This window comes from Astatotilapia calliptera, chromosome 3 (genome assembly GCF_900246225.1).
Source record: "Astatotilapia calliptera chromosome 3, fAstCal1.2, whole genome shotgun sequence".
Classification (NCBI taxonomy): domain Eukaryota; kingdom Metazoa; phylum Chordata; class Actinopteri; order Cichliformes; family Cichlidae; genus Astatotilapia; species Astatotilapia calliptera.
The window spans coordinates 38,049,100-38,069,085 of NC_039304.1; the positions used below are offsets into that span (position 1 = coordinate 38,049,100).

Below are 19,986 nucleotides of genomic sequence, written 5' to 3' on the forward strand. Positions count from 1 at the left end.
TTTCACTGGCTTAAAAAACTGCTTGAGTTTTCCTGATATTCAACAAAGTGAACTCATTTAAGATTTGAGAACAACAGTGCAGCGAAAGCAAGTCAAACTACATCAAATGCCTCTAACATTTTATAGATATTTCTAAAGATAAAATAGAAAATACTCTCCTAATCGACCAGTTCCCGATTAGCTGATTCTGAACTTTCTCAAAAACATGTCTGGGAGTGTTTCACTTCTCTTTCCTGAAATCGGTGTCAGATGATCGTCTCCGTGTGAAGCTGCATGTGAAGGTAATGTTTTTCAGTCTGTAATATTTTCATGGTTAACATCAGCTGTGTGCAACGTAGTTCGAGCACAAACAGCATAAATCTTCCCTTCTGTAGTTCACGCTAACAGACTCACAGCTGGACCAACGAGAGTTAAACCTTCTTCCATCTGTTAGTGTGTGAGTATAATTCTGGAATCAGCAGAGCTGTTTTTGAATTCATGTTTTCATGAAATGTTAGAAACAGGTTGTTTTGAAAGGTTTGACCTGCTTTTGTAACTTAAAGCACTAAAAGTTGATTTTCTTCTCTGCTCTCTTGAAGCACGTCTGCTTTATTGAAATATTTCCCCTTTTCCTTACACAATCGAAGTATTGCATCACATATTTATGTGCTGAACATGACAGTAAACCAGAAACAGCTGACGTTATTAATGAAGAGCATTTTTATTTTTATATTTTATTAATATTTTATTAATTAATGAGATGATCACATGCTCTATTGTTTTGTGTTGTTTTCTATATGTACTCTCATGAAACAGTGATTGCTAAGATGTTAGTATCTGAAGAGGAACTTAATCAAGGGACTTCCTGGTCATCTGATATCCATAACACTGTTTATTACATATTTACTTTTTCTTCTTCTTTTTTTTTTTTTACACCAGTTTGTATATTTGTACATTTTATATATTGTTCTCTGTTAATGCTGTTCATATGTATATTGTGCTGCAGAACTGAGAGTCAGGGGAGGATGGTTGGAAATTTGTGATCATTGTTTGGTCATGCCTCCCCTGTTTAAGCAGCACAGGATTCTTTTTATAGCAGAGGGACATATAACTGTGTGTCATCTAACTGTGAAGGAATTATGTAAATCAAAAATAAAAGACGCATTGGCTGCCAGAGAAGTAAGCATTCAGCCACAGAGAAAGTTTTGTTTGTTTGATGAATCGAAGAGATGAAAACAAGATCATGAATCCTAATAAAAGGTCTGTAGACAGTGTAGGAGCATTCTGGCTGCATTCTTAAATACTTTTAAAAAATCTAAACACACAGAACTGAGCAGTCATATCAGCTGTTAGTCATGATGACCTTGATGAGGACACTTTCTGTGTTATGGCGAGCTCTAACACCTGGGTGAAAACTATCAAATATATTATTCACACAATAGTTTAACTGAAATGACAGTTTAGAAATGTTTAAGGCTTTTTCTTTCATAATTCACTGATTGAGTCAGTGCAACATTTAAAGGAAAAAAAGGAACTTCATCTTAACCAGTTTGGAAACTGAAACCTAATTACTGACTAAATGCAACTCCTGACTCTTGGTGGCACTGTCACTTGGTGTTTGCTATCACGTCCTGTTCCTGCTCAAACACAGTGGTGTTTTTGAGTAGCTTATCTGCTTAGCAATTTAATTAAAAACTGTTTTCATAAACAGTTCAAAACTTTTTTCATAGTACAGGGCTCTAGACTAACCTTTTACCATGGGCGTACCGGTATGCCCAACTTTAAAGAGTTAGGCGTACCGGCACAAAAGTTAGGCGCACACAAATTATATAATAATTTATATAACATGTGTTTTTCTGGATACACTGTGCTTTTTCAGCATTCAAAGATTGATGACACCGTGTCAGCCCTCTGGCTATGAATTTCAGAAGGATCAGGCCTTAACTTAACAGAAAAGTTAGCAATAGTTCTTTTCCTATTACAGCTACATCCACTTCTGTCGTGCCTAGGCTGCTCACAAGGGCTGGGTATCATCACTGATTTCTATAATCCATTTGATTCCGGTTTTCAAAGTCCCGATTCGATTCAACTTAGCCTCAGACAGTCAGAAATATTATAATTCTGATCATTTATCAGTACTGACTTCATCAGAATTGTGAACATCACAGCAGATGCCTTTGTGTGAAAGTAACTGAGAATAAAACACAGAAAAACATGAAGGAGATTTTCCTGGTCTGGCTTTTTATAGCAGATAACCTTAAAAATATTCTACAATGTTCTGCATATAAAGTTTAAATTTCTTCAGTATTGAACAACAGAAAAAATAGGCTTTCTTGTCCGAAGTCATTTAAGTGAAAAAAAGAAAAGAAAAAGACAGCAGCCACAGCGCTGTAAACAACGGTAGACTGGTGGGTAATAAGCGAATGAATAATACAGAAAACAGAGATTGGAGACGGGAAGCTGTTCTTGAAGTACAGAGAGAGAGAGAGAGCTAGCTGTGCATGAAGTGTGATTTTAATAGTCGTGGAAGCAAAACAGCAAAATTCATGACGACATTGATCAAATGTGAAGCGCAGTTTGCTGCTTGTTTTGCTGCTGGCTCAGTGAATTTTGGTTGGAGAGACAAAACCTGCAGCTCAGAATCAGCGCAAAAAGACGTAATCACAGCGCAGACCGGACGCATCAGAACCGCTAAGCTCCGACAGCGTGTCCGTCTGCGGGCCGTCGGGTGAGAAAGTCGAGAAAGACAAAGTTGAATCTGATGCGTCGGGTCCGTTCTGTGTTTACGTCTTTGTGTGGAATCCGTGTACCTGCTCTCATTTGCTGTTTGGTTGTTGTTGAAATGGTTTTGTGAGCTTTAATCTGGCAAAACACAGTTATATTTAAAAGTTGATTCAGGATTTAATGAATTGATATCGCTTTATTCAACCTACTCACCTCCCACTTCCACCTGCACTTTCAACTGGACTACGGCCAATCAGAGAGGTCCCGCCCCTGACTATCTCTGATTGGTTTAGTCCACGATAAGGGCAAAATGTGTGTCTGTTGTTGACCACAGGGAAGGTTGCAGATTTCTCTTCACCTGTCCCTCCTGCACTTTCCTGCTCATTGTGTCAGATGTTTAGCTACTCCTTGGCCTCCTTTAGCAGTAATGATACCTGTAACACATGTAGCATATTTGCAGCTCTGGAGGCCAGGATTACTGAATTAAAGACTCGGCTTCGCACCCTTGATTTATCCGTAGCTAGCCAGGCCCCTGTAGCTGGTGCAGCCGAAGATAGTGTAGCCCAAGCAGCTGAGGAAAGAGGGCGGCTGGCTGATGATGAGGAGGAAGCATAGTCCTAAACAGAAGCTCCAGGTACACCACCAACCTGTTCATGTGTCTAACCGTTTTTCCCCACTCTGCGATACACCCGACCACTCTGTGACACTCTGGTAATTGGTGATTCTGTTCTCAGACATGTGAAGCTAGAGACACCGGCAACCATAGTCAATTGTCTTCCAGGGGCCAGAGCAGGCGACATTGAGGGAAATTTAAAACTGCTGGCTAAGGGTAAACGTAGATTCAGTAAAATCATAATTCACGTCGCAGTAATGACACCTGGTTACACCAATCAGAGGTCACTAAAATCAATATTGAATCCGTGTGTAACTTTGCCAAAACAATGTCGGACTCTGTAGTTTTCTCTGGTCCCCACCCCAAGCAGACCAGGAGTGACATGTTTAGCCGCATGTTCTCCTTAAATTGCTGGCTGTCTGAGTGGTATCCAAAAAACAGTGTGGGCTTCAAAGATAATTGGCAAACCTTCTGGAGGAAAACTGGTCTTGTTAGGAGAGACGGCATCCATCCCACTTTGGATGGAGCAGCTCTCATTATTGTACGATCTGCTGTACCATATAAAGCACCTTGAGGCAACTGCTGTTGTGATTTGGCGCTATATAAATAAAATTGAATTGAATTTAAAAGAATATTTTACTTGTTTTTTAAATGAAAATATTTTGTGTAATATTCTCATCTTTATTTTGGTCTTAAGTATGGGCTGTAAAATAATCAAATTCAACTCAATTTTATTTATATAGCATCAAATCACAGCAAGAGTCGCCTCAAGGTGCTTTATATTGTAAGGTAGACCCTACAACAATACATACAGAGAAAAACCCAACAATCAAATGACCCCCTATGAGCAAACACTTCGGTGACAGTAGGAAGGAAAAACTCCCTTTTAACAGGAAGAAACCTCTGGCAGAACCAGGCTCAGGGAGGGACAGCCATCTGCTGCGACAGGTTGGGGTGAGATAAGGAAGACGGGATAAAGACATGCTGTGGAAGAGAGACAGAGATTAATAACAGGTATGATCCAATGCAATGTCTATTAATACATAGTGAGTGAGAAAAGGGACTGGAAAGGAAAAACTCAATGCATCATGGGAATCCCCCGGCAGCCTACGCCTATTGCAACATAACTAAGGGAGGATTCAGGGTCACCTGATCCAGTCCTAACTATATGCTTTAGCAAATGCAACATTTTCAATTTTGTCCACATGATGGACAGAATGTAACTGTGTGCTTTTTGCAGATGTACTTCTTGCATTTCTTACAAAAAGTGCTTGTTTTAATGTCTTCTCGTGAGGGACAGACCTGGCATCTTTTCCATTTCTTTACACCCGTATCCACTGGATCCACTACAGATTGGTTGGATGGTGCACACTTAACCTTTTCAATGACAGCTGATGCTGCTGGGGATTGAGCTGGTCTGACTCGCATCTGGATCTTGGGAGTGACAAGACTTTTTCCCAGTTCTTCCAGGAAAAGCCGACGTCAGAACAATTTACCCGCATTCCAATATTGGTGGATTTCACTCCACAGGACATAGGCATTATAAGCAGACACATCCAAAATGTGGAAAATTTCCAAGGGCCAAAGACCTGTCTTGCACTGGCAGCTGTATGTTGCTGTGACTTTGTCAAGATTGTCTACTCCTCCTTTGGTGGAGTTGTAGTCTAGGATCATTTGTGGTTTTTTGTCTTCTCTTGTGCTCAGACATGCATCTGTGTGCATTGTGCTCATGACAAGAACATTGTTATTTATCTTTATGAAACAACTGTTGCTTTCTCAGTGAAAAGAAATATTGAGTAATGCAGAGATCTTCCCTGCATCTTCAAAATTTCACTGGGAAGTTCTGGCTTTTTTCTTCTGATTTTTCCCAACATAGTCAGCTTTCTCTTCAGAAGTTCCTCTCCAAGCCAGTAGGATGTAAAGAAATTGTCACAGGTGATGTTATCCCCTTGCAGCCCTTCACTCATCTGCAGCACCACACGCATCCCCTGATTCTTCTCAGATGCTCCTCCAGGTAGCTTTCCAGTGTACACTTTCATATTCCATGCATAGCTAGATTTTGCATCACAAGGCTACCCATATTTTGATGCAATACTTGGCTGGCTTGTTGGGCATATACTGTCAGAAAGGACAGCGACCCCTGAATGGGACAAGGCGCTCATCAACAGTAACGTGGGAACCAGGGTTGTACAACAAAGGTAGAATTTCCACCCATTTATCCCATTTATTTATCATCTGTGATTGCAGCAAGTTTGTCTCTTACACATCAACCAGCTCTGGTTTCGCGGTTGTCAAATCTGATCACATGAGATATCTTGAGAAATGACATTTGTTGCTTGAAAGATTGGCCTTCCATTCTCTTCATTCCATAGACTTGCAGTTGCTTCTCCCTTGGACCTGTATACTCCAGCTAATATCAGATATTCCAATATAAGCATGCAAGTCAGTCTGATCCAGTGGCTTCCATTTCTCTTGAAATACACGCCTCCCCTCCAAGTTAGTCATGTCCAGTATAATTCTTTCTATTGGAGGGGATGTGAAGAGTTGAAATGCTGATTGAATATCATCAACTCGTGTGATGGCAAATCTTGTAGGACCAGGAGTCATTTTGATGATATTAGAAGATGACAGCCTACCTTGACTTCGGTGTGGTGATAATGACCATTTTATATTACTATCTTTAGATGTCCATGTCTCCTCTGTGGATGATGATTGCTGCATTCCTTGGTTTTCATTTGATGTGGAGATAGCGGTACAGTCCCTCTCAGAATCATCCTCCTCGTCTGAAAACTGGCAGTCTGGACCATCAATAACATTGTCCTCGGCCTCTGAAAGATCCTCAGTCTCTGAAACATCTTCTTCTTCATCACTATCCCAGTTGAAGAGCAATGATAAAGCTTCTTCAGCCTTCAACCTTCTGGAGCTCATTTTTAGTCTGTTGAAATGACATGAGAACAGTGACAGGAATAGGCGAGAAAGGGCAGGAATTTCTTGCATACACACCTGCGTCTGAATGTATATTCAGTGGCAGTCAAAACAAAGTACTTCAAAGAGAAATGTTTATTTTTGATCTAAACAACTTTTCACTTACATAAAAGTGTGTGTGTCAAATTGACCCACAACATCATCTTTGTATACAAACATTGCAGAGACATTCCGGGACACATCAAAGTGTCCATATTTTACACACCAGTTCATGACCCCAGATGAGAAAAGGTCATAAACTTTCATGAAGAAAAAGAAAGGAGGACCAGTACTTTGGTCAACACAAAAACTGGAATGGGTCAAATTGACCCTTAACATAATAAAACATCATTTCTCACGTTTTTACTGAAAAATTGCTTATTTACTCCTGACTGAAAGTCATTTGTTCCTCTAATCACTCCATCAGTTTTTTGTTAATCTTCAATATTTCCTGATGAGTGTTGTCACATTATCAGGAGTCAACAGTCTCAGGCTGCAGTCGCACACACTAAACCCAGTCCTAATAAGGACTCACTGACTGCTCTTGACTGGACTTGTTGGTATGACGCTGAAGTTCAGTGAGGAGCTCAGACTTGTGAGAACAAGAGGACTCACTTGTAGAACTTTACTTCTCAATGCACTCTGGGTAGTGACGTCACACGGTCGCACCGCATCGAGTTCACAGTTAGCAGCAGCTTCTGTTCAACCTTTCCAGTTTGAACCACAGCAATCCGAGAGAGAGAATGAAAATAGTCAACCAGTACTTAGTTTAGATGAAGATGAAAGCAATCCATCACACGAGGACACGAGAGTGAGGGAAAACTACTGGTCTCCATGCGGCTACTGCTTGCCAGTGGCGTGCCAGATTATGTCTCCCCGACAGAATTTGTTTACCCTGCGTTGGGACCTTGGTAAAACATCGGATGGGATCATTTAAATAAACCAATGACATTTTGACTGATCATTATTTGTATCCTTCTGTAACTGTACAGAACTGTACTGAGATAAAACCTCCAAAATTTCAGGAGCAATACGTCTTTGGACAGGGGGAGCAAATTGTGGTAGAATCACCCTGATATTATTTGTATCCCACTGTAACTTTACTGTATAAAGAGCTAACATCTCCAAAATTTCTGAAGTAGTTAGTAAGAAGTGTTTATGAACTACAAATCACGAACGTGGGATACTGTTAGTCCATGATTTCGAAAGGCCAGTGTTTGCACCCGACGCAGGGGAAACAAATTCTGTCGGGGATACCTAGTTTGGCACGACGGCTTCAAAGTTTTGGTGCACTGGTGTTGCATGGAGAATCTGTAAAAATAACGATATCATAATTTCACTGTATAATAAAAATTTGAATTCTATTAATGTTTTTATCTTGCGGTTATGTAATACCATGGATAGCTACTGCCATAAAACTGAGTTCTTTACAACAAACACTCTCAGTCGCCGCTGCCATTGGCAAGCAGTAGCCACATAGACACCAGTAGTTTTCCCTCACTCTCGCATCCTGGTGTGACGGATTGTTTTCATCTTCATCTAAACTAAGTACTGGTTGACTGTTTTCATTCTCTCTCCCGGATTGTTCTTGTTCAAACTGGAAAGGTTGAACAGAAACCATTTCTAGTGCTGAGCAGCATCTGCTGGGTCCATTTTGTGTCAAGTTGTTCACCGGGGTTCACCAGTGTGCAATTATTTCAGGACCCAGATGCAGATGCTGACACAGGAGTGCAGTTTGAACAAAAAGCGATCCTTTATTTGCATGATTTCAGGAGTTAAACATAAAACACTAAGCAAACTAAGAAACACTGTGAAACTATGACAAGGACTATGACTTTGACTAAGACTACGGTGGAAACAACAGAAGACCTGACAATGACATACAGAAAACAGAGGTCTTAAATACACCAGAGGTAATCAGGTGAAGTGGAAACACAAGGGGAAACAGCTGACACACATGAAACCAATGACAGGACAGGGGAAGTGAAACTAATTACAAAGACAGAGAACAAAAGACTCCTTCAAAATAAAACAGGAAACATGGAGAAAAAGTACAACAATCAGTGAAATAAAACTAAAATGCACACAACACTGGGTCGCAGACCCAGTACCATGACAGGTGTTCCTGCTGCTCCAGCACGGTATAGGTGACGGCGCTAAACGGTGTTAAAAAAGTTAAAAAAAATTTAAAAAACAGCTGCCATGTCTCTCTGCTCGCTCAGGAGTCACCAACAAACAAAGAGCCCCACACCCAAACAATAAAATCTTGTTATGTGGGATAAACCAGACACTTAGGTGATTAGTCAAAACAGTTTAGGGTGGCTCATGTTTATTCTGTAACTTTCTGGGCTTCTCCTATTTGGAGATGATCCTTCTGCTGGCAATGCTCCCATTACCATGACAACCATTTTCTGCATTATTCGCTTCTACCGTTGTTTACAGCTCTGTCGGCCGCTGTTTTTTTCCCTTTTACTTACTTCCGAAAAGAAAACCTAATTTCTGCTGTTCAATAGGCTTCTGAACAAATTTAAACTTTTTAAAATTGTGCAAAATGCAAAACGCTTAGCTGTGTCTCTAATAAAACCGTTGTAACGTCAGAGGTAATGTTCATATGTTGATTAATGGTTTTCTTTAGTTTTTGATGTACTGCAGAATATTTTTATAAAATCCCAGGCCAGGAAAACCACCTTCATGTTTTTTTCACTTTATCACTTTATCTTCAGCTACTTTGACACAAAGGCATCTGCTGTGATGCTCACACCTTTGATAAAGTCTGGAAAGTGTCAGCTTCCTTTTTATAGATACAAAAATATGTAAATGTACTGATCTGAATTATAATATTTCTGACTGTCTGAGGCAAAATTTCCCAGATTTAAATCGAATCGAATTTAATCGAATCGTGGATTGAATCGATTCGGGACCTTGTGAATCGGCATCGAATCGATTCTAGAAATCAGTGACGATACCCAGCCATAGTTAAAAAGGGGGTATAGTGCATAGTATGAATGAGGCCACATTGCTGTGAAGGGCCTTCCCCAAACCACAGCTCAGTTCATGTCCAAGCACTCACCATTAGCTACTAAAACTCCTTCAATGCTAAGATGACGATGTGGGCCCACTTAGTGAATAACATATTAGCCGTACAGATAAACATAAATAGAAAAACAACATAAACAGTTGTCAGGTGAGAGTAGCAGATAATAAGGATTGAATATAATGCTGAATAACTAAATGCTGCTAATCTGTGACGTACCTCCAAGCAGCATCACATCATTTCTTTACTTTGAAATTTAACACTAGTTAGCTTAGCTAGCAGAGCAGCTAGCAGTTAAAGTTGAACTCTATAAGCAGTCAGCTTGGTCCTAGTAGTTAACTGGATTTTATGTTAATTGGTCTAGATTTGTTTACATATCCCAGTCTCTGAGTTCCAGATGTTGCGGATTCATTAATTTATGTGAGACTCTGACATAATTTGATCAGATGAAAGACTTTACAGATAAACAACAACAGCTGCCGTCTAGCTTGACTTGAACATGTGTGTTTGCTGCGATTTAAATCACAAGCTGACATCTTCCTTCTGAAAGCACCGAGCAGCTAAATGGATGTTTGAGTTTACCTGCCTATATGGTGTTAACCTGTTCACCTGTTTAACACCTGCCTGCTCAGTAACATGGTCTCAAACAGAGAAACAAAGAACATGTTTATTTGTGAGATTGCTGTCGTGGAGTCACCAGTTTATTTCTGAATCACTGACTTTTATTCTCGGTCAGCTCATTTATTGAGTTAAACCCACACAACACTGACAGACTGTGTGTGTGTTCTTCATAACACCTTATTCATCCATCCATCCATTCACTTCCGCTTATCATTTCCAGGGTCGCGGGGGGCACACGAGCCTATCCCAGCTGTCATAGGGCGAGCGGCAGGGTATAGTGACAACTGTGATGAACAGGTTGCCAGTCCGTCGCAGGTCCAACACACAGACAACCATTCACACTCACATATTCACACCTATGGGCAATTTAGATTAACCAATTAACCTATCCCCACTACTACATGTCTTTGGACTGTGGGAGGAATCCTGAGTACCCAGGGAGAACCCTGGCAAACATGGAAACACATGCAAACTCCACAGAGAAAGACCCCGGCCTGATGATGGAATTGAACTCAGGACCTTCTTGCTGTGCGGCAACAGTGCTAACCACCGTGCCACCGTGCTGCCCCATAACACCTTATTCAATAATGTAATTGTCCTCAGTCTCACACCATTACCGGGAATCATGGGCATGTGTTCTGAATCTGCAGTAGGTGTTAAACAGCGGACAGAGTTAACACCATGTTTGCCAGTATACTCAAAGCTCAGGTGATCTGCTCGATGGTGTCAGACGGAAAAACCCAACTTGTAAATTTATGTCACAGAGACTCAAAGGTTTGAGTCCAGCCAGAGGGCTGCTTTACTATTTTAACTAATGTAAAAATAATTTTAATCAAAAAAAATTGGTATTGAAGGATAATACTGACATTTATGCACATATACATGTTAACCTGAGAGAGCTTTTTTTCTGTGAGGTCTTTAATCTGGTTAAATCATGTAACATAATCAGTTTCGGGAAGGTTACTTTTAAAATGTATTCCACTACAGATTACAGAATACATGCTCCAAAATGTATTTTGTAACGTATTCCGTTACTCAATGAGAGTAACATATTCTGAATACTTTGGATTACTTAATATATTATCATGCTTTTTACAACTACGTGAATGTACTATTGCTGTGTGATTTATTACTATTACTGAAGGTCACCTGCCATACCAATACCAACTATATTTTTAAATCTTAATGACTAACAGTAGGGTGAACATTAGGTAAGGCTGCACTTTTTGCAGCGATCTCGTGTAGAAAACTATCCTGCACGCATATAAAACAGGTTCGCGGCTCCGAACCGTAGTAAAGGGACCTCTGACTAATATGTTGGGTTCCGTGTCGGGCTCGTAGTCGAGGAAAACACAAACAAAGTGTACAGTCAAGTTTTAATAGCTTACTTACAACTGGGCTTATCAGGTACTCTTTTTGACTGCAGTGGTTATTATTATATTTGCATGCTTCCAGCTCCCATTTCTGGTCGGTGACAACTTGTAGTTTTCCCTTTTTTCCCTCCCTGGCGCTCACAGACACATAACGGGTATATGCATCCATTCTCCCTGCAGCATGGACTACACTGCCCATGAGGCTACATTCTTTAGGGCGATGCCTGTAACACTCTGCCTATTACCTTCATATTAAATAATTTTTCAAAATATGTCTTCAGGTCATAATGTATTATGCAAGTAGAGGTGACATGGGCCACAAAGATAAAGACATACAGGCATTAGAGCCTCTTAATGCGTGTTTTGTTTGGGTTTCCACCGGCATGAAATTACCAAAAATAGAGAGGGAATAGCCTAGCACATAAAACAGGAAAAGACCACTGTGTAATCCATTTATTTCAGCAAAGTAACTGTATTCTGAACACCACCTTTTAAAATGTTAACTGTAACAGAATACAGTTCATATTTTGTATTTTAAATACATAGCACCGGTAAATATATTCCGTTACTCCCCAACACTGACCATAATCTACTCGGAGAAACCAAGAAATCTGTAGATGCAACATCTGGAACACATTAAAGGATCTAGCAAGTTTACATTAAAACCAGTTAACCTGGGACACTGGGCAGTGTTGCTTTCTGGCATTTCTACAGCCATGACTGACCTGCTGCTTTGTAGGACTACAGTAATGGAGGGATTTGGAGGCTGAACTGGGCTCTGTGACACTTTTTGTAGTAAACTGATGAAAGCTGTGTCTCAGATTGATGTTAGTCCAACACATCAGACATAACCTCTGCAGCTCTCAGTTGATTTGGACATGAATGCTTTGTGTTTCCTCCGCAGGTGAAGTTAGAAAGTGTGTGTGAGCTCATGTGGATGTGAATTCAGCGGCATGGATCAGTGTGAGGACGGAGAGGAGGGAGTCCCTCCCTCTAAAACCACTCTGTGTGGGGAACATGAGAGCCAGGCCAAAGCTCAGAGGTGAGATTACCATCCCTAACTCTCCCTGACTCTTCTCCATGTCACAGCTCAGCACTCACATCACTGCTACATCATTGTTCACAGGAACCAACCTGGCCCTCCACCCAGCTCTGTATCCGTAAAGAGCAACCGGGTGAAGGATTTCTTTCATAATTCAGGGGGGGCAAGGACATCTGAGAGAAGGTAGGTTCGTGTCAATATTAGAATGTCTAAAATTATATCTGCTTTTTATATACAGTGAGGCACATTGTATATTATACATGTTTAATGTTCACTTATTTTTAGGATCCCCCAGAGACTCAAACCTGAACCCAGCTGTTTGTCATTAAAGAGTGACTGGTCTAAAGCTGACCCCATTAATTTTACAATCCAGTCTCTGTCTCCTGCAGAGAGGTGAGCTGTTAGCAAAATGAACTCTTTGATGTCAGTTTGGGGTCTGACTTAAATGATGGTGATGCTTCATTAATTGTTTTTATGTTTCATGGTTTCTAATATGTATCCCCATAGGAGACAAATGGCTCAAAGGACATACAGGAAAAAACAAGGAACTAAACATGAACCTGAACCCAGCTGTGTGTCCTTAAAGAGTGACTGGTCTAAAGCTGACCCCATTAATTTTAAAACCCAGTCTCTGTCTGCTGCAGAGAGGTGAGCTGTTAGTAACATGAACTCTTTGATTTAACTGCTTGATGTTGTTAGAAATCCACTTCAGCAAACAGGAAGTGATGCTCGTGCTCATGTTTTCTTCCATCAGTCATGTTGTGCTGTATGTTGGAGGAAGTTAGAGGAGGTAACACTAACTTTGCTGCACAGATTTCACTTTTACTCATAAAACTCAGAGCATCAAAAATGACTCAAATACTGTCCCCAAAGTTTGATTCTGTCTGTCTGGACGTGGCGTTTTCAGTGGGAGAAACATTTCGTCGCTCATCCAATTAACTTCTTCAGTCTCAGCTGACTGCAGGTTTCCTCAATCTTATAAACAGTACATTTGCAGAAATTGTGCAAATGTACTGTTTGCATCAAGAGACTTCAACACTGATTATTATTTTTAACTTCTAAAAACAAAAGTCACTTTTATGAAAATCCATCAAATAAAAATCTAACTCTATTCTGCTAAAATGTAGAAAAGAAAGTTTACTCTCTAACTTTGTGCCTTTTGGAAATCACTTCATCTTCTGCTCATTGAACTGTTGACAGAAAAGAAACAAAGCTTCCCCATGCAAATGTGTGCCAAGAAATTTAAAATGTAAAGCAAAAGGAATTCAAATATTTTCTAAATCAACACCTGACCATGAGTTTGCATGTACCTATTACAGCTGCACCATACAGCTTGAAATTCCCTGGCTTAGTCTTTTAAAGTAAAACTACATTAAACACACACAGACAACAGAAAGGCAGAAGGTGAAGAGATTGTCCCTTGAGCTGGATCATTATCTGTTCTTGGAAGTACTTTGGATTTAGGATAAGTGGTGTTAACCATAAAGAAATCAAATGTGACATGAATTATTTGCCTGCAAAGCAAAGAAACATGACTAACTTATTGAATTACCTAAAAATACAACACAAACTATAGGATAATTAATGAATAGGGGCCAAGAAATGACAAGCGATTCAACTGAAACACAAATACAGCTCTCATGCACACACACTGAAATCGCCAATGCGTTTCATTCCATCTGGCCAAAAACTAAACACAGAAAGTAAAAAAGAGTTCAGAAAAAAAAAATTCTATTCATCACAGATATTAATCAAACTTTACGGTCAGTTTAACCATTCAGACATTTTAGCTCTGTAAAATGTAATGTAAATCAAACTATTCCCACCAATCATCCCTTTATTGATTTCAGTCTAATCAAATAAATATAAATAAATAAAGATGAATAACTTAAGAAAATAAATACTCAAGAGGCAGCATTGTTGCATAGCGGTTAGCACTGTTCTGTGCTAAAGTTCACCATCTGGCCTTTCTGTGTGGAGTTTGCATGTTCATCTAGTGTTTGCATTGGTTCTGGCAAGGTAATTTAGTTAATCATTAATTAGTCAATAATTTTAAATTTCAGTCCAGTTGTTGCTGGACACTTTCTGAGAAAATTTTCAGCTAGTTTATTTATAAGCTGCATTACACTATGCTATGAATCATTACACCATAAAAAGGCTCAGGTAAAAATAAATAGTGTGTATGGAGGAGGTCCAGGGGAGGTACAACAGTCCACCTATCTGTCAAAAATGGCTGAGGTGTTCTGGTTTGGGGCTGCATTTCAGCCAGTGGTGTCGGAGATCTTGTCAAATATGATGAATTATGGACACAGAGTTTGATCCACAATGCAATAGCACAAGGAAAAGCATCTGACTGACAACAGCTTTCTTTTTCAATGATTCCAAACATACCTAGACATGCCTGGACAGAAAAAGTGTGCAGCAGAAGACATTAGTCATGTATTTCCATTTATGTTTGCACCTACTTCCCATTTTTCAATCAATATGTATGTCCATATATGTGGTTGTTTGTGCATGTCCATGGGTATATGAATCAATTGTGTTAAGATGTAAGACACTTCACCCGTTGCCTACTGGTGGTGGTCAGAGGGCCCGGTGGCGCCAGTGTCCGGCAGCCTCACCTCTGTCAGTGCGCCCCAGGGTGGCTGTGGCTACAATGTAGCTTGCCATCACCAGTGTGTGAATGTGTGTGTGAATGGGTGGATGACTGGATATGTAAAGCGCTTTGGGGTCCTTAGGGACTAGTAAAGCGCTATATAAATACAGGCCATTTACCATTTACCATTTAAGATGTATTACTAATTAGTTATTACTACTTACTAATTGCTTTAATAATTTCTTGATTACTATTATTATTTGATTTTCTAATTCTAATTGTTTTTTAATTCATTAGGTTATCCCAAGAAGGTATGCAACAAGTCTATCTCATGACTTCCTTTCAGAACATATAAATATAGTTATGACTACCAATTAGAAAGGCTCCCTCCTCGGTGTCTGCAGACTGGTTTTTCATGGTGGTTATGCTCCAAGTTACCCCCTGACCTCTGATAAGGTCAGAGGGGAACTCAGAGCTAGCTGATCGCAGTCTAAAAAAAATAAAGATAGTGTCTGTAAAGACGGACACCACACACTGTTATAGTGTTCGTGTTTATGTCCTGGTCCTGAGTCTGACGAGTCAGTGTTTTGTATTTCTTTATAATATTTTATGTTCGTGTTTGTTCTGGTTATTTCTTCTTTTAAGATTTGCCATTTGTTAGATTTCTGTTCTGTGCCTGCCCTGGTCATCAACAGTGCCTGTATCTTGGGTCCTTACTCATAACCCCACACGTCTGCCGTCACAGCTGTAACAGTTTATGAGCTTTTATTGGAGTTTTTCACAGACGGTGACTCTCAGTTCGCAACTGGGCTCAGCGCACACAGGTCTCACTCCGGTTTCTGGCTTCTCTATAAGAAAGGAGATCCTTTTTTACCAGATGGTGACAGTGGCAGAGAAGAGGACATTAAAGAAACTACTCGACATTGTGGACAATGCTGGGCATCCTCTGCACAAGGTCATAAACAACCTGAGGAGTCTGTTCAGTGACAGGTTGCTTTTCCCAAAGTCAAGAACCAACAGACTTAAAAATTCTTTTGTCCCACACGCCAGCAAACTGTTTGACCCTTTAAAACCGGTCGGAGTGGGCATGCTCTGCGTTGCGTAACTATTTTTAAATCTCTGTAGAACCGGAACCACATAAGCTAGAGCAATAACTTTTTTTGCATCTGAAACCAAAGGAGTTGTACTTACATCTTATGCCATTAGCTTGTCCTAGGTCACAGTGTCCTTCCAGATATAGCTTTGCAAAAATTGCATAAAAAGCACTTGCAGCAACAAAAATATAATATTCCAGAAATACGCTTTGCCGATCCGATCAGCTGTTCGCAACATTTCCTAGGTTGGAATAGACATCAGCGTGAACAATCGCATGTCCGCCATTACCTGGCCGAACTTGAAATGCTCCCAAAAATGGCACTACAGCATGTAAAAAAATAAAGATAAGCTTTGGCAGATTTGGTTCTATGGTAGGTCTTAAAACGTTAACTCCTCGTTGGAGGGGAGAGGGAGACGAAACAGGGGGACAAAGGAGGGCGGGAACAACTGAACAGTAGTGCTTTCTTTAACTGTGCAATATTTGCAATTTTTTTTTATATTTGACTGTGCAATAGACTCACTCAAATGTGCAATCCACTGGTATTCCTATTTATCTCTATTATATATTCTGTATTTATATATGTGTATATGTGTATATATGGTATATTTATGCTCATAGCCTTACTCTTATTCCCCTTTTTTTGGTATTCCAACTCTGTAACATGCAACTTCTGTCCATGCTGTGTGGAAACTGAATTCCCCGGAGGAACCCACCTGAGAGATTAATAAAGTTTAATCTAATATAATCTAAACACTCCCCTGAGCTGGAGAGGAAATCAGGCACAGCCATCTGTCCCCCTGGCCTATGGACCACCTTGACTTTAAACTACTATAAAGCCAGATACCACTGGGTGATCCGGGCATTGGCATCTTAACATGGCATCCCAAAGTTAACAAGTTGGCCAGACAGATTCCAGACAGGATGCACTCCAAGGGCACACTTATCAGCGTAGATGGCAGACCAATAAAATCGGGCCAATTATTTGCTCCAGAGTCTTGCCAGTCTGCCATGGAGTTAAAGTGTGTCACCTGGAAAATAATTTCCTGTCATCTTTGCGGCCCCAACAACTGGGTGTCTCTCTCCTCTGTGCCAGTGTCACAACTAACTCAATATAACCCATCTTTTAATAATTTTGGATCTTTAATTCTGTGCTTGAACTAATTCTTCATTGTTCCTCCACAGAGTGGACCAGGAGAGCTCAGAGGTTCCCAGTGGTCAGTCTGTCCAGCAGCATCAAACGCAACTGGACTCCATATTTATGGTCTGTACATGTACAACAACTACTTTTACATCTATTCTGTTCACAGTCATCTCCATGCTGCTCATTGTAGACCAGTGGATTGTCAGTGTGTCCAACATGGATCTGATGTTTGGCTCTGATTGGGTCATTCTTAAAGTATTCTGTTCCAGCTCCTGGAGGACAACATCATCACTTTTGTGAAGAATGAGCTGAAGAAGATCCAAAAGTTTATGAGTTCAAATTACCCAGAAGACAGTCAGAGAGAGGTTGGGGAGCTATTGGAGAGTGAAGATGAAGAGCAGAGGAGCAGCAGAGAGGCATTTGTAAAGATCACAGTGTACTTCCTGAGGAGAATGAAGCAGGAGGAGCTGGCTGACCGTCTGTATTACAGTAAGAGGATGTCTATAAAAAATCCTATTGTCTTAAGAGATGGACCAACATGTAGCCAAATATTCATATTTTGGGGAGATGTTTGCGAAACATAATGTTCTGCATTCTTTTTTGCATAAAAATTTCATGTAGTTTGTCAACGCAAGCTTAAATCTGCACTGAAGAAGAAGTTCCAGTGTGTGTTTGAGGGAATTGCTAAAGCAGGAAACCCAACCCTTCTGAATCAGATCTACACAGAGCTCTACATCACAGAGGGAGGGACTGCAGAGGTCAATGATGAACATGAGGTCAGGCAGATTGAAGCATCATCCAGGAAACCACACAGACCAGAAAAAATAATCAGACAAGAAGACATCTTTAAACCTTTACCTGGAAGAGATAAACCAATCAGAACAGTGCTGACAAAGGGAGTGGCTGGGATTGGGAAAACAGTCTTAACACAGAAATACACCCTGGACTGGGCTGAAGACAAAGCCAACCAGGACATCCAGTTCATATTTCCATTCACTTTCAGAGAACTGAATGTACTGAAAGAGGAAAAGTTCAGCTTGGTGGAACTTGTTCATCACTTCTTTACTGGAACCAGAGAAGCAGGAATCTGCAGCTTTGAAGACTTCCAGGTTGTGCTCATCTTTGATGGTCTGGATGAGTGTCGACTTCCTCTGGATTTCCACAAAACTACAATCCTCACTGACCCTAGAAAGTCCACCTCAGTGTATGTCCTGGTGATAAACCTCATCAGGGGGTACCTGCTTCCCTCTGCTCACGTCTGGATAACAACACGACCTGCAGCAGCCAATCAAATTCCTCCTTGGTGTGTTGATATTGAGACAGAGATCAGAGGGTTCACTGACCCACAGAAGGAGGAGTATTTCAGGAAGAGATTCAGAGATGAGGAGCAGGCCAGCAAGATCATCTCCCACATCAAGACATCACGAAGCTTCCACATCATGTGCCACATCCCAGTCTTCTGCTGGATCACTGCAACAGTTCTGGAGGATGTGTTGAAAACCAGAGACGGAGGAGAGCTCCCCAAGACCCTGACTGACATGTACATCCAGTTCCTAGTTGTTCAGGCCAGTGAAGTGAAGAAGGTCAAGTATGATGGAGGAGCTAAGACAGATCCACACTGGAGTCCAGAGAGCAGGAGAATGATTGAGTCTCTGGGAAAACTGGCTTTTGATCAGCTGCAGAAAGGAAACCTGATCTTCTATGAATCAGAGCTGACAGAGTGTGGCATCGATATCAAAGCCGCCTCAGTGTACTCAGGAGTGTTCACACAGATCTTTAAAGAGGAGAGAGGACTGTACCAGGACAAGGTGTTCTGCTTCATCCATCTGAGTGTTCAGGAGTTTCTGGCTGCTCTTCATGTCCATCTGACCTTCATCAACTCTGGACTCAATCTGCTGCAAGAACAAGAAGCAATGTCCTGGTGGTTTAAACCATCTCTCCACCAGAGCGCTGTGGACAAGGCCTTACAGAGTCCAAATGGACACTTAGACTTGTTCCTCCGCTTTCTCCTGGGTCTTTCACTGCAGACCAATCAGACTCTCCTTCGAGGCCTGCTGATACAGACAGAAAAAAGTTCTCAGACCAATCAGGAAACAGTCCAGTACATCCAGAAGAAGCTCAATGAGAATCTTTCTGCAGAGAAAAGCATCAATCTACTCCACTGTCTAAATGAACTGAATGATCGTTCTCTAGTGGAGGAGATCCACCTGTCCCTGAGATCAGGAAGGCTCTCCACAGATAAGCTGTCTCCTGCTCAGTGGTCAGCTCTGGTCTTCATCTTACTGTCATCAGAAAAAGATCTGGCTGTGTTTGACCTGAAGAAATACTCTGCTTCAGAGGAGGCTCTTCTGAGGCTGCTGCCAGTGGTCAAAGCCTCCAGCAAAGCTCTGTAAGTAAATTGTGGTGATATCGTCATGCTTAACCCTGGAGAACCCATGGGGTCAGAAAACCAATGGGGTCAGCTCTGACCCCATGGGTTCTCCAGGGTTAAAATGTTGATTATACTTAACAAAAAAGCAGGAATGAAAAAAACAAACAAACTGTGTAGCAGGAAATCTGAATTCAGTATCCTTAGCTAAAAAAATATTTAAGAAACACACAAAAAAGTAATCTGAGAAATTAGCAATTTATAGTTTATAGCAGGTTTACAGTTTTTTTTTTCACAAGTTCTACATTAGAAGCCAGAGGAGATGACGCAGTGAAGCTTTAATGCTTCAAAAAAAAAGTTATCTTTCTGGGAAAGGATAAGGGGAAAAGAGGTGAAATTACTTATTTCTGATGTAGAATGAAGGGCCTACAAACA

The 19,986-nt window shown here is 40.7% G+C and overlaps 2 pseudogenes; one reads left to right on the forward strand and one right to left on the reverse strand.

Annotated features, from left to right (window-relative positions):
• Window positions 1-313: 313 nt before the first annotated feature.
• LOC113019449 (protein NLRC3-like) overlaps window positions 314-19,986 on the forward strand; it is a 32,026-nt pseudogene continuing 12,353 nt past the window's right edge.
• On the reverse strand, window positions 4,799-5,551 carry LOC113014522 (piggyBac transposable element-derived protein 4-like; annotated as a pseudogene).